Source organism: Nicotiana tabacum, chromosome 5, assembly GCF_000715075.1.
Source record: "Nicotiana tabacum cultivar K326 chromosome 5, ASM71507v2, whole genome shotgun sequence".
NCBI classification, from domain to species: Eukaryota; Viridiplantae; Streptophyta; class Magnoliopsida; order Solanales; family Solanaceae; genus Nicotiana; species Nicotiana tabacum.
This window is the reverse complement of record NC_134084.1, coordinates 147050449-147066229: the sequence shown is the minus strand read 5'-3', so window position 1 is coordinate 147066229 and position 15781 is coordinate 147050449. Positions and strand designations below refer to the sequence as shown.

The window sequence follows — 15781 nt, the reverse complement described above, 5'->3', positions numbered from 1 at the left end:
TACCCAAAATGTTGACCGAAGTCAATATTATGCATATTAATATCAAAATTCATCAAATTTTTCACATAATTCACATATTCTAGTATAAAAACTTTCCGGCTATGCGCCCGAACTGCGCTCGCCAATCGAGGCAACTAAAAGCGAGGTTTTCAAGGCCTCGAAAGCGCGGAACAAGGAAGAACTACGGTGATGACCCTTCGGGTCGTCACACGAGTTTCCTTGGTAAGTCTTCCTTATTTTCTTTCCAATTGTTAATCTTTTTCTTTTCTTTTTTGTAACTATAATTATCAAAGCGTGAGTACGTACTCAAACTTGGCAGCAATGTTACAACGATCCATTAGGAATTCGAAACTTTCATAAATTTATCCCACAATATTAAATCACATTCGCATTAAGTTATGAAATAAGTTTTTTTCCGAAAAGGGCTAAAAATATTCCTATCGATTGGTATATGGTTTACTTCTACGCTCCGTCCATCTTTTGGTCCAAAAATACACTCGACATTATCTTTTGGACTAAAAATACCCCCCCCCCCCCTCCAATTAACGGAGATTTCTGTGGTCACTTTTCTAATGTATTGGCAACACATAACAGGGCCGGCTGGAGACTAAAGCCAGCAAGGCAATGGCCTTCGGCCCCCGGAATAACTAGGGCCCCAAAAACTATAAATAATATATATATTAATATTTAATAATTATAAACTATTGATAGAATTTCTAAATTATTTGGTTAAAATAGTTATAGCTAAACGTTTTACACATTTTAAATTGTAGTTACTAGTTGTTTCATGTCTTTATTTCGTCCCAACTTAAATCGATCTTCGTACAATGTTAGTTTAGAATAATTTTTCTTAATTCTTTGAGTGCCTTTGTAGACATTTTTCAAGCTACTTTGATAAGAAACTACTAAAATTCGTCCTTAACATTGAATGACTCTTAAAACATATTAGTTACTACAGTATTATTTGTTTTAACTTATAGTTAGAACTTAAAGTCCTAAGAGAAACTGTATAAGTAGAAGAATACTCTAATTGACAAACTCAATCAGGTAAAAAATGTTAATTCAATACCGTTAACAATTTTTATATCAGTTGCCTCGGTTGAAAAAGTTTTTCAAAACTAAATCATTAAAGTTAACATGATAACACAAGAGAGATTAAACAAATTTGTTAAACGTTGCCAATAATTAAAACTGACTATAATTTCTTTAGATTTCGATAAATTATAAGTTAAGAAAATATTTTTAAAAAAAAATTTAAGGCCTTACTTTTTATTTTCGGCTTATAGCGTGTTTGGATGGTTGTTACCTATTGTATTGTATCGTATTGTTACTTTAAATACAATGTTTGTTTTGATTGTTACTTAAATTTAATATATCGTATCGTTAAATTTGTCGTTACGTAACGTGAAATGTGTCACTTTATGTAACGACCGATTTGGTGTGGTCGCATCGTTACCTTGTCGTTTTCTCTCAATCTCACCCTTCATTATTATTAAATAATTTTATTTTATCATTTACCCTACCTTTTTTATATACCATATCATAATTTTTTTGATAATATTACAAGTTTATTCATCATATTACCAGTGCGTGATACCATGAAATGATGGCAAAACGACACAATTCATCCAAATATTGTATTCATCAAACAATATAGTACAATAGAATGCAATACGATACAATATTATGAAACGATATATAACAATCTCCAAACAAGCTGTTAGGCCCCATATTATGTCGAGCCGCCCCTGACAAAAAATTGGGCCATGTGGCTCCCTTGTCCAGATCAAATTTAACCCGCCCCAAATAAATGGTACTCCCTCTGTTCCAGTTTATGTGAACCTATTTTATTTTTGGTTCGTTCCAAAAAGAATGACCTTTTTCTAAATTTGGTAACAATTTAGCTTAAACTTACAATTTACGCTTAATGAGAAGCTTTTATAACCACACAAATAATTTGGGCCCATTTTTGACTTGTTTAAGACCACAAATTTTAAAAGTCTTCATTTTTTCTTAAACTCCGTACCCAGTCAAACATGTTTACATAAATTAGAACGGAGGGAGTATTCATAACTATTATTTGTCGCATAAAAATACCATTATACTGCTCATATAGCATGTGAACCAAATTACCCCAAGTTCAATTCAGTCGCTGTAGTTAAAAACATTATAATTTCATGAAATTAAAAAAAAAAAAAAAACATGTTCAAGATGGGCTTCCTGAGATCTTAGCGTTCTCTCTGCATGTGAGATGTTTTAAAAAAAGAAGAATCGATCATTAAACTTAGTTTATTAACGGCTAACTGAACGATCAATTTTAAAAAAATATGTACAAGTACGAATCACCAACTCGATATGTCTAATAGTGAGCTAGTTAATAGTCTTAATTACGACATGATGACAGCAATAATTGCGTGGCTAAACTATTTATTGGAATTCTCTTAAGGAATAGTTGAAAAGAACACCTTGTGATCTAACGCTTTAACTTAATTCTTAATTTGATTGTTTTGAGTTGGCATTGTCAGTTTTACATGCATTTTGCATACACATTATAATGGAGAGCGAGGCAATGATGATATAATGATACAACATCTCCAGCTTAGTTAAGTAAAATCATACAGAAATTGTTTATAAACGATCATTTTTTTTGGTTTCCCCGGGTGTCCGGATACTTGTATTAGGGCCTGACTAAATCCAAATTTGTACCGAAATTTTTTACATTGGAAGGTAAAACGCTTCCTAACAAAGACGACTTCATACCAAAAGCTCGAACCCAAGACAGTCTGATTAAGGATTTATATAATCATTATCACTCTTTATTTCTTCACAAACTATGTTAATTAGAATGAAGAAATTCCCTAATAGTCAACAATCCCACATACTATGTTTATTAGCATGAAAAAATTGTACATAAAACGATCAGGTCCCTTTTTAATGCTATTCCTGCTATAATTAATGACTTTAAAATTATAGTTTTTCTTTTTTACGTACGTATAATTAATATGATAACGTGAAAAGGCCCAACTTTCAAACTGGTAAAACTACAATTTAAGTTATAAACTTGTTAGAAGATGAAGCTTGGAGAAGAAAGTTCTGGATTTCAGAATATCTCAATTGAGCTGATTAAGAACATTACATCCGACTATATACATCTCTTAACTAATAATTAGTTACTAACTAACTAAAATAACTCTAACATCCCTTACTTCTACTATGTACACTTAGGTCCCCATATCTTATACACTTAACTATATATTCCAATACTCCCCCTTAAACTGAAGGGTATAAAATGTTTAACACACCAAACTTGCTAAGTAGAAACTGATGTTAAGGTGATGCCAATCCTTTAGTGAGAATATCTGCTTGTTGATGTTGTGTAGATACATATTGTGTTTGCAGTATCCCTTGCTTGAGCTTCTCCCTGATGAAATGATAATCTATTTCAATATGCTTTGTTCGTTTATGAAAGATGGGATTAGTAACTATTTGAATTGCTGCCTTACTATCTGAGGATAAGAGAACTGGTTGGTGAATTGGTGTTCCTAGTTCTGCAAACAGTCCCCTCAGTCACACAATCTCAGCTACTACAGATGTCATACTCCTGTATTCAGCTTCACCACTGTTGCGAGAAACGGTGTGTTGCTTCTTTGACCTCCAAGAGATTAAGGAATCTCTAAACTTAACAAGGTAACCACTAACTGACCTTCGACTCATTAGGCATGCTGCCCAGTCTGAGTCACTGAATCCAACCAAGACATCTGTTTGTTGTCTTTGCATGATCACTCTCATGTCTGACTCTTGTTTGAGATACCTCACCACATGAGTAGCAACATCCATATGAGATCTTTTGGAGCTTGCATGAACTAACTTAAGACTTGTACTGCATAGCTAATGTCTGGTCTAGTGACTGTGAGATACAAGAGTTTTCCAATCAATTTTTGGTAACTTGTGGCATCTATCAAAGGGTCAAGGCCTTGACTGCCAATCCCCTTATCATACTCAATAGAAGTCAATTTCTGTTTGAGTTCTAGAGGTGTAACAGCAGGTTTAGCTCCACTTAAGCGTATTTCTGAAATGAGTTCTAGAGTATATTTTCTTTGATTGAGAAGAATCCCTTTCTAAGACCTCAAGACTTCAATCCTAAGAAAATATCTTAACCACCTAAATCCTTCACCTTAAACTTCTTATACAATATTGATTTGGCTTCATTAATGAGCTCTATGCTACTTCCTGTTAGCAATAGATCATCCACATAGCTTAGGTTGATCACTATCTCACTTCCAGACCTTTTAGTGAATAAGGAGTAGTCATAGGCACTCTGACCGAAGCCTGCACTAAGCAAGGCTTCTGTAAGCTTAAGATTCCAATGCCTTGATGCTTGTTTAAGTCTATAGAGAGATTTCAACAACATGCAAACCTTATTCTCCCCCTATCTTTGAAAACATTGTGGTAGGTCCATGTAAACTTCCTCCTCTAGGTCTCCTTGCAGAAAAGCATTGAAGACATCCATTTGATAGAGAGACTAGTCTTTGAAGGCAGCTAATGCTATGACTGATCGAACTGTCACCATTTTTGCAACAGGTGAAAAGGTCTCATGATAATCTAGACCTTCTTGTTGATTATATCCTTTGGCAACAAGTCGAGCCTTAAACTTCTCCACCTCTCTGTTGGCTTTGTACTTGATTTTGTAGACCCATTTTGATCCTATGGAAGCTTTCCCAGGTGGCAGGTCCACCACAACCCATGTCTTGTTGTCCTCTAAAGCTTCAATATCTTGTTTCATGGCTTGTATCCATCTGTCATCTTTCATTGCTTCCCTAAATTGTGTGGTTCTGTGATTATAGAGAAAGCCATGATGTCGTCCATGTATTTCTGTGTGGTATTGTCATAAGATAGGAAGTTTGATATTGGATAAGGACATTGGGAATTCTTCTTTCCACCAACTAGATAATCCTGCATCCAAATATGAGGGATTTTTGTTCTTATTGACTGTCTAATAGCAGTAGGAGCAGTAGGTGCCATGGAAAGTTCAGTCGGGACCACTTCAGTTGATATTTGTGATTCTGTATTTCCTGGTGTATCTGCATGATCAGCTATATCATGATCAGCTACATCTGTGGTATCTGTTTGTTCTTCTACATCACCATTATTGTCGTCCACATCATGAGCTGCATCTGCATCTGAACTTGTGTTATTGAATTCCATGCTTGTTGAATCTGAGGGTTCTGCATCCATGGTGGTCATCTCCTCCCTTTGCATTGTTTCAAAGACATCATCTATGTGACTTGGGAATTGATTAGTGGTCGCAAATTGTTGGTGCTGTGAGATAAGTAAAGGAAATGTTGATTTCCTGAATATGACATCCCTGCTCACAAAGAAAGAGCTAGTCTGTCTGCCAAACAGTCTATATCCTTTTCGAGTAGTGGAATACCCCATTAGAATAGCTTTCCTGGCTCTAGGGCCAAATTTGCCCTCCTTGACCATATTTGTAGCATAACACAAATATCCAGAGGTTCTTAGATGTGTTAGTGAGGGTTATCTGCCATGTAGTAACTCAAAAGGAATCTTACCACCTAATACTCTAGTAGGCAGTCTGTTTATAAGATAAACAATTATTTGCAATTCTCCCCAAAACTTACTTGGTATTTCAGCCTGAAACTTCAGTGCTCTTGCTGTATCTAAGATGTGTCTATATTTTTTCAGCCACTCTATTTTATTGTGGAGTGTGCACACAAATACTTTGATGAATTACTCCATGATTTTGCAAGAAAACATTCCATTGATGATTAAAGAATTCCTTACCATTGTCTGTCCTAACTGTCTTAACACAAACACCAAACTGATTTTGTACCATGCAAAAGAACTGTTTGAGAAATATTATTGTTTCACTTTTCAACTGCATGAGAAAAATCCAGGTTGTTCTAGTGAAATCATCAACAATTGTAAGAAAGTAGTACTTATTATCATGGGTAGCTACCTTAAAAGGTCCCCATACTCCAAGCTGAAAAGGCTTAGTACTTAGGTGCTCACTAGTAGAGAAGTTTAACCTATGTTGCTTAGCCAATGGGCAAATAGAACATTTATTGTGTATTGCACTGTCTACTTTATTATGCAAAAAAAAATACGTTGCATTACTGGTAATGAAGGATGTCCTAATCTTCTATGCCAAAGTTCTCCTGTATCTTTGTTCATCTCCACTAAACTGATATGAACAACTATTTATTCTGTTCTTCTTCCTCTTATTATATAAAGGCCACCAGTTTCCTTACTAATCCCCTTCACCCTGCCACTGTAAAGGTCCAAAATACACATATTTTGGGCAGGAATAGAGCACCATATTGTAAGTCCCTGATAAACTTTGAAATTGACATCAAGTTAAACTTAAAGTCAGGAACATACAACACATTTTCCAGTTTAGTATCTGCTGAAATTTGTGTACTACCAATATGTGTAACATCAGTACTGTCTCTATTTGGTAGTCTCACCTTTTCCCTTTTATAACTATCTACATTCTTGACATCTTGTAGTAATTCTAGTGAGGATGCTATGTGATGTGTGGCTCCTGAGTCCACTATCCAATTGTAATTAGAGACACTTGAGGCAAGAGATACAATATTGCCTGCCATGTTTGCTTGTGTCTGATCATTAGTATTTTCATCCTTGTTGAGTAAGTGAAGTATATGCTGGTACTGCGCTTCAGTAAAGAAGTAATCTCCTTTCTGTTGTAATGCCCCTTGTGAGTTGGAAGCTACTGGTCCTTCTACATTGTTTACTGTAGTGAAAGGACCCTTAGTTTTATATTCTCTAGTCCGATAATTTTTCTTCCCTTTGAAATCTTCAGGGTAACCAATGATTTTGAAGTAATTCTCCTTAGTGTGTCCCTTTATATGGCAACACGGTAGGAACTGTTTCTTCCCTCGAAAACCTTGACCTCTTCCAACTTGCATTACCATAGGATCCACTTTTTCTGCCATTGCACCACCTCCCATAGACTGTTGGCTTTCACTTGTGTGATCATAACATATGCTTGGTTGAAAATAGGTTCAGTTGTCTTCATCAAATCTGTCTTCGAGCTTGGTTATAAGTGTCATTCAGACCATCCAAAAACTGCATCAGCCTCTGTTGATGAAGATATACAACATATTCCTTCGATTTCACACATCCACAATTTGGAGAAGGTACAAGTACATCATATTCAACCCATAACTCTTTCAGTTTTGTGAAATACACAGCAACAGAGTTAGATTTTTGTGATAACCTCGAAATTCATCTGTGCAATTGGAAAATCCTCACTCGATTCACCTTATCAAATCGCTCCCTAAGATCTTCCCACACTGCATGCGCATCTGATGCATAAATTATTCCACTCAATAGATCCTTTGAAACTGAGTTCATAATCTATGAATGGACTATTTCATTGCATGTCTCCCATTACTTATGCAATTCATCTTCAAATGAGGCTTTAATGTATGTTCCAGTAATGAACCCTAACTTACGCTTTTCCTTTAAAGCAAGACGCATAGATCTACTCCACATGCCATAATTTTCAAATATTGTGAGTTGAATTGGAATCAATACCAGTCTAGGAGTCTCAGAAGGTTGTAGGAACAAAGGATGAGTATAATCGATCTTTGTCTTTTTCGCTATTAACGTGTGATTTCAAACTCAATCAAATAGAAAAATCAAAGAAAAAACAGTGACAAAATCGAGCAAATTTTGCAGAAATTTCATTTATATGCTAAAAATTTAAGAACACAACTATCAGCTTCAATTTAAGAGATGTTAAGAAGAGATTTTACTGAATTGAGCCTTTGCATCCATGGATCGCTCTCTATTGCTATGATATCATGTTAGAAGATGAAGCTTGGAGAAGAAAGTTCTAGATTTAGAATAGCTCAATTGAGCTAATTAAGAACAATACAACCGACTATATACATCTCTTAACTAACAATTAGTTACTAACTAACTAAAATAACTCTAACACCCCTAACTTCTACTATGTACATTTAGGTCCCCATATCTTATACACTTAACTATATATTCCAATAAAACTCTTGACCAATAAACTCTCACTTTTTAATTTTAGTTTAATTTACGTATATATAGCTTACGTACGTATTAGTAAACCCGCTTCTCCTTGCTAGCTAGGATCGGAAACATTGCATATCTTTTGAATTACGAAAGATGCTCAAATTTACTTTGTACTGTCACTACAAGATTATGCATATACAACTACAAAATACATCGTAAATAAATATGAAAATTTCTGTAGCTAAACATTTTATCCACAAAAAATATTTCGTAGCATTCGAGGCAAAATATTACGTAGCTAAAAGTTAATTTAGGGCTTTACATGGTCTATGGCTAAGGAATAGTACGTATTGCTACAAACCTTTTGGTGTTGTAGTTTGTTGAAGAAGAGAAGCCCTATGCTAATTTTTCTGCAGAATCTTCAATATCAAAGAAAAAATTTTTGATTAAATAAGAGAAGAAGAAGACAGACGGTTTGAGACAAATAGATAGAGTTCGGACATCTCTATGTTGTCTCTATCATTTTGGCCTTTTTGATTATACACGTGGATATATCTTAACCATCCAAGTGAAGCTAAATCTCAGCCGTTGATTACACAATCTGGACAGCTGGAACAAGAGAATATAAAGCACATATAAATACATTGTAAGAGAATATTATTGTTATTTTATGTTATAGGACTTGAAATAGGATTTGTACAAGTGTACATATAATTAGATTCTTTTTTTTTTTCTTGTTAGATTAGCTACTTGTATAAATGTTGATACAGAATGATGAAATAGACTCAGAGAAAATTTCACAAATCTACTTTACATTTCTTTCATGGTTTCAGAGCTCTAGCTCGATCCATTCAATTACTCTCTCAAATTTTGTTCTTCAATCCAATCATTGAATCATGATTGGAACAGAGACTCCTCCTACTGTTACTGCCTCTAGTTGATCTAACAATGGACCAAATCATTATACAAATCATCCTTATTTTCTACATTCTTCAGATGCACCTAGTATGACAGTTGTAAACTCACCATTTGATGGAAGAGGCTTTTCCGGATGGAGAAGGTCAGTGCTTATAGCACTCCTAGACAAAAACAAGTTAGGCTTCATAGATGGGAGTTGTGATGTACCACATCTAACTTCCAAAGACCATCCACTTTGGAGCAGGTGCAATGACATGGTGACTTCATGGCTGCTGAATTCATTGTCTAAAAGATATTGGTGACAGTGTCCTCTACTCAAAGAGTGCAAAGGAACTATGGGGTAGCCTTGAGCATATATTTGGCCAGTCACATGCGGCCAAACTATATAACCTACAAAAGGAAATAACAAGGTAAGTACAAGGAAACAACAACATAGCAGGGTACTTTACCACATTGAAAAGGTTGTGGGATGAGCTAGATTCTCTAAACTCACATTTAGGATGCACATGTGACTGTGTGTGTGAAGGAAAGAAGACGCAAGCCAAATTTATGGAATATCAAAGGAATATCCAATTCCTTATGGAACTTAATGATACATATGGCCAGGTAAGAGGGAACATACTGATGATGAACCCCCTTCCAACCATGAATGTTGCTTATTCTTTACTATTATAGGATGAAGGTAAAAAGGAATGATACATCAACCCAATGCACCCTACTGATGCTCCATCTTTCATGGTAGGTACACAAACAAGAAGTCCACAGAAGTACAACAATCAAACTTAAAAGACTTGGAATGCATCACAAAAATCTGGAAACACTCAACAAAGTTCAAAGCTAGGAAAACCAAATATAATCCAAATATGAGCTGCAACCATTGTATGAGAACAGGACATCTCAGGGCAAACTGCTACAAATTAATAGGGTTCCCAGATGACTTCCAGTTCACCAAATCAAATGTGTATCAGGGAGAAGCTAAGGCTAATGCAGTAGTTGGAGCTAAGAAAGATGATTGTACCAATAATCCTTCTAGTGAAAGATCAATGGGCACTTACAGTCAGCACTTCAGCAAAGAACAACTCTTAGAGCTAGTTAACCTAATCAAACAGGTGCACATTGGACATACATGAAATAGAGGGATAGAGATTAATGCAAATGTTGTGGCTGGTACAGTACTCAAATATTCTGGAACTTGTCTGATAGTTTTTAGCACTAAAACTTGAATTATTGATTCAGGAGCTTCTGAATACATGTATTTTGATTCCAATTCTTTCCCAGAGCTAACTCCTTTACCTATGCCTTTACATATTAATCTTCCTAATTCTTTTCAATTGCATGTCACACATATAGGAAGAGTTCCCATCCAACCTGATATGATTCTTCAAAGAGTACTTTATGTGCCCTCTTTTAAGTACAATCTGTAATCAGTTTACAAGTTTTGTGTACAATTCAATTGTTCTTTAAATCTAACATCCACTGGATGTATGTTGCAGGTCCCTTTAACGAGGAGAGGACAAGTTTTTGGTGAGATAAGAGATGGACTATACCTGCTGCAACCAACCAATTTAGATTCTAGTAGTTTCTTAGGTCAAAATGTAGTTTCTATTCCAAAAGAATGTGATTCCAGTTGTGTTCTAATATTGTTTCTTTTCAAAATTCTATGTCAGTTAATTTAGTTTCTACTGTACTTTAATGGCATATCAGGTTGAGACATTTGCCATTTTCAATAATGAGAAATCTTAGTTTCATTCAATTTCCATCAAATTTTGATCATGTGTGTTTTATAAGCCATCAAGCTAGACAAACTAGATTGGTATTTCCTACTAGTCACATCAAAACCAAAAATGCTTTTGAATTAATTCATGTTGACACTTAGGGACCATTTATGACACCTACATACAATGGTTTTAGATATTTTTTAACAATTTTCGATGACTTCAACAGAGCTACTTGGACCTTCTTAGTAAGTTGCAAGAGCAATGCATTTCCAGTCTTGCGATCCTTCTTAATCATGGTGGAAGCACAGTTCAATTTAAAGATAAAAAGGATAAGATCAGATAATGAATCGGAACTAGGGAAAGGAAGTCAAGAAGTAGCTTTTCTTGAAAGCCAAGGCATTATTCATCAGACTTCCTGTGTTGCCACCCCTCAACAGAATGGGGTTGTTGAGCAGAAGCACAAACACCTTTTGGAAACATGTAGGGCTTTGCTATTTCATCCAATCACAAGTCCCTGTTCTTTACTGGGGAGAATGCACCTTGACTATAACTTATTTGATAAATAGGTTTCCTTCTAGTGTTCTTAAGGGAAAAACACCTTATGAGATGTTATTTGGGAAGAAGCCTATTTATGATTTCATCAGGTGCTTTGGGTGTTTGTTCTATGCTTCTACTCTAGAACACAACAGAGAAAAATTTGATCCTAGAGCTAATAAATTTGTGTTTTTGGGTTATGCACATAACCAAAAAGGCTACAAGCTTCTAGAGCTCAATAGTAGCAAAGTTTTTGTCTCTAGAGATGTCATTTTCTATGAAAACAACTTTCCTTTCAAAAACATGCACATCAGTTCACCTTGCACTTTCTTTCCTAACACTCCAGTTGTGCAGGACTCAGGGGTTCAAGCTGTGTCTTCTTCCATCATTCACCCTACCTCAAATTCACAAACTACCTCTAGTTCTATTTCCTCTCCTCCAAGCCATGCCCATTCACCTATCCCTTCTTTCTCTAGTCTACATTTTGATGCCAGTCCATCCTCTTCTCCTTTTTCTACTCAAAATTCCTACAACAGCCCCAATCAGACCTCCTACCAAAGTACCACTACTTCACCTCAACACACCTTTAGCATACCAATTCCTATTTTATCACCACTTCTAAGGAAATCTAATAGGATTAGTCAAAAACCTGCATATCTCAAGGATTACATCTGCAGTAGCATCTATCTCTTAGATTTCACCAATTCTTATCTTGCACAACCCTCTTAACCCACTACGTTTTCCTTTGGAGCATTATTAGTACACAATCAGCAATTTGTTTAGGGGATGGACTCTATATCAGAATCTACTACTTTTGCACAAGCTTCTACTCTTCCAGGATGGCAGAAAGCCATGCAAGAAGAAATTGCTGCTCTTGAGCAGAACCATACCTGGGATATAGTAGATCTGCCACTAGGTAAGAAGTCATTGCATTGTAAATGAGTTTATAAAGTGAAACACAAGACATATGGCTCAGTGGAAAGGTTGAAAGCTAGATTAGTAGTAAAGGGGATATTCAAAAAGATGGAATTGATTATTCTGAGACCTTTTCACTTGTTGTCAAAATGACAACCATAAGGTGTCTTCTCACAGTGGCAGTCAGGCGAGACTGGGTTGTTTCACAGCTTGACGTTAACAATGCGTTTCTACATGGTGACTTACAAGAAAGGGCCCAACTCCTCCTAACCAAAATCAGGTTTGTCTTTTGAGAATATCATTATATGGTCTAAAATAAGCTTCTAGACAATGGTATGCTAGATTAGCAGGGGCTCTCAGTTACAAAGGTTATTCTAGCTCTCTTAATGACTATTCTCTATTCTTCAAACACAATGGAAATTTGGTTTCTATAATAGTAGTTTATGTCGATGACATTTTTTAACTGGGGATGATTGCAAGGAAATCCAGTCTATCACAGACTTTCTTAATACATAGTTCAAAGTCAAGCATCTAGGAGATATACACTACTTTTTAGGAATGGAAATTTTGCGAGAAAATAAGGATTCATCATCACTCAATGACAATATACCTTGGAACTCTTGCAAGAGTTTGATTACTCTGGGGCAGTTGTCACCTCTCCACTTGATCCATCATGCAAATTGTAGGCAGATGTTGGCCCTTTCTTAACAGACCGTACTGTCTATCGGCATCTCGTTGGCAAACTCAATTTTTTAACCAACACAAGACCGAATTTGTGCTTAATTGTTCTTTCTCTCATCCAATACATGTAGCGCCCTTGCGCATCTCATTTCTTAGCTGCCATGCATGTTCTACGCTATTTGAGTCGAGATCCAGGCCAGGGATTCTTCTCTCCTCAGAACCCTTTTTTTATTTACTAGCATACTGCGACGCGGATTGGGCATCTTGCAAAGAATCTCGTCGGTCTGTCAGTGGCTTCTTCATCACACTTGGGGGAGCACCAATTTCCTGGAAGTCTAAAAGGCAGGTATTTGTTTCCCTTTTCTCTGCTGAGGCAGAGTACCATTCGACGCGATGCGTTACAGCTGAAATCACATGGCTAGTTCGTCTCCTTAACGATCTTTCATCTTTACCACTCTTCTGGTTCCGATTCACTCTGACAGTCAAACCGCCATACACATTGCTCATAACCCCGTCTTCCACGAACGAACCAAACATGTTGAGTTAGATTGTCATTTTTTGCGGCAACAGTTCCTTTCTAGCTTAATTAGTCTCTCTTTTGTACCATCACATCATCAACTAGCCGATTTATTCACCAAGCCTTTATCTGGGGCTTCTCACCGGTCTATCTTAAGCAAGTTAGGGGGTTTTATCTCTCCCCTCCAACTTGAGGGGGATGTTGAAGAAGAGAAGCCATATGCTAATTTTTCTGCAGAATCTTCCATATCAAAGAAGAGATTTTTGATTAAAGAAGAGAAAAAGAAGACAGGAGGGTTTGAGACAAATAGATAGAGTTCGGACATCTCTATGTTATCTCTATCATTTGGGCCCTTTTGATTATACACGTGGATATATCTTAACCATCCAAGTGAAGCTAAATCTCAGTTGTTGATTACACAATCTGAACAGCTAGAACAAGAGAACATAAAGCACATGTAAATACATTGTAAATAAATATTATTGTTATTTTCTATTATAGGACTTGCGATAGGATTTGTACAAGTGTACAAATAATTAGATTCTTTTTTTCTTCTTGTTAGATTAGCCACTTGTATAAATATTGATACAGAATGATGAAATAAGACATAGAGAAAATTTCACAAATCTGCTTTACATTTCTTTCATAGCTATAATGATAAAAATCTCTTGCCACGAAAAAATATATTCACAGAAAATTATGTTATTCTTTTGCCACAACAAAAATTATTTATAGCTATCTTTATATTATAGCCACGAGGTATTATATTTTACGAAATTTTATACCACATCATAATTTAGGAGCATTAATTATATTTTTTGGAAATACTTTCACACGATTACCCTACTTAACAATACTTTTCATTTTGTTGTAATTTAAGCCCACCATTGTATTCTTTGATTTTAGTCTCCAATTTAGATGAAGCTTATCCCTCTCAATCTATCTTCTCATTTTTCTCTGTCTCTCCAATTCATCTGTCTCTCTTTCAAATTGTACCAACGACCCCACTAATCATAAGCGAAGCTACGAGTTGAAGTATTTAGGTTTGGATTGTAATCTTTTTAAGTTATTGGATTCTAAATTAATAATTTATATATTTTAATGAATTTTTTAAGACAATTATAGAATTTGAACAAAAACTACTGGGTTCAGCCGAACTCGCATGGCTCTCCGCCCCTGCACCCAATACTATCCCAAAGAAAAATCTTTGAGATTATGAAAAATTGGATAGGACTCACAAAAGGGACCCATTTAGAAATGAAAGATAAATAATGTTCATTTCTTGGATTAAATTTTCAACCCTACAAATTGATAGTTTCCAACCTTAGCACAAACATTTGCATGCTGTGAGTGATGGGATAGGCCCACACCTTATTCAAAATGGAAGGCCCCATTTATCTTGCAATTCGTATAAGCCTATTTAACCAAGTTTCTTTTTGGCTAAAAGTATTTTTTTCCCTAAAAATTAAGATATTTCGCCAAACTTTAAAAGGTAAAGTGCTTTTGAGTAGAAGCGTGATCAGTTTATAAAAAGCAAAAAAAAGTAGATTCTTCTCAAAAGGGAAAAAGTAAAAGTCATGAAAAAGAATTCCAAAACAAAGAAAAAGATATGGCAAGAAATTTAGGGTTGCAAGTATACGGAGAAGTCCTCCGAAAAAACTATAATACTAGCGTATATAAACACAACTATAGGTGTTGAAAAGAATATATTTTTCATCATAAAAGAATGATTAGGGTTTTACATAATGTAACCTCAATCTCTGCATCTAGAAGATTAGTAGGTAGCGAAAAACAAAAGAGTTCAGCCATCTTGTTAGGATTTCTGATTCCCAACAACCTGTGACATAAGCTGTGATTGCTGTAGATATCTACTTTTGCTAAGGAAAATCCTGTAAATCTCCTAAACTAGTATTTACGTGTTAAATACTTCATAAAAAAAGATTCAGTCACAAAGAGGTAGATATTTTTAGGGTTTGGGAGTTGCTTTTGGTCATGTCATGGATATGCCTTTAAAAAAGAGAAAGAAAGAAAGATTTGTTGGTTTTTCAGGTTAGCACGAATGGATTGTAGAGATGGTCAAAGTCCATAAAGAAATTCACACGAAAGTTAAAAAGGTGATGGGGTTTTGGGCAAATGAAGGAAAGGATTCCAAGCCAAAAGTAAGAAGTTGGAATAATATTCAATATGACATTTAGTCTAAAATACTGCTAATTATATATAATATGTTTTGTTCCGTCTCGATCTACCATTTCTTTACTCTTTACCTACGAGATACCATACAATTGTTTTTGACTAATAAGAATACTAGTTGGTTTAAAGATGATGTTACGTTTTATTATTGTCCATAGTTATGATAATGTCAATATTGGTTAGTCAACGGGCGTGTGTTCTTGTATTGTTTTGTATGGTTTATAACTATTCTTATTAGTTTTCCTGAAAAACATTTTTCTCGAAGATAGGATTATAT

General features: G+C 35.3%; 2 long non-coding RNA genes across 2 annotated transcripts; one reads left to right on the top strand and one right to left on the bottom strand.

Moving 5' to 3' along the window:
- Window positions 1-8740: 8740 nt before the first annotated feature.
- On the bottom strand, window positions 8741-13898 carry LOC107768568 (uncharacterized). The gene is made up of 2 exons (XR_001644171.2): window positions 12727-13898; window positions 8741-9339 (listed from the first exon to the last, which is right to left on the bottom strand). It is a non-coding gene; the product is annotated as an uncharacterized LOC107768568 (long non-coding RNA).
- LOC107768567 (uncharacterized) lies at window positions 9346-10700 on the top strand. Its single transcript, XR_012709908.1, has 2 exons — window positions 9346-9555; window positions 9692-10700. It is a non-coding gene; the product is annotated as an uncharacterized LOC107768567 (long non-coding RNA).
- Window positions 13899-15781: the final 1883 nt, after the last annotated feature.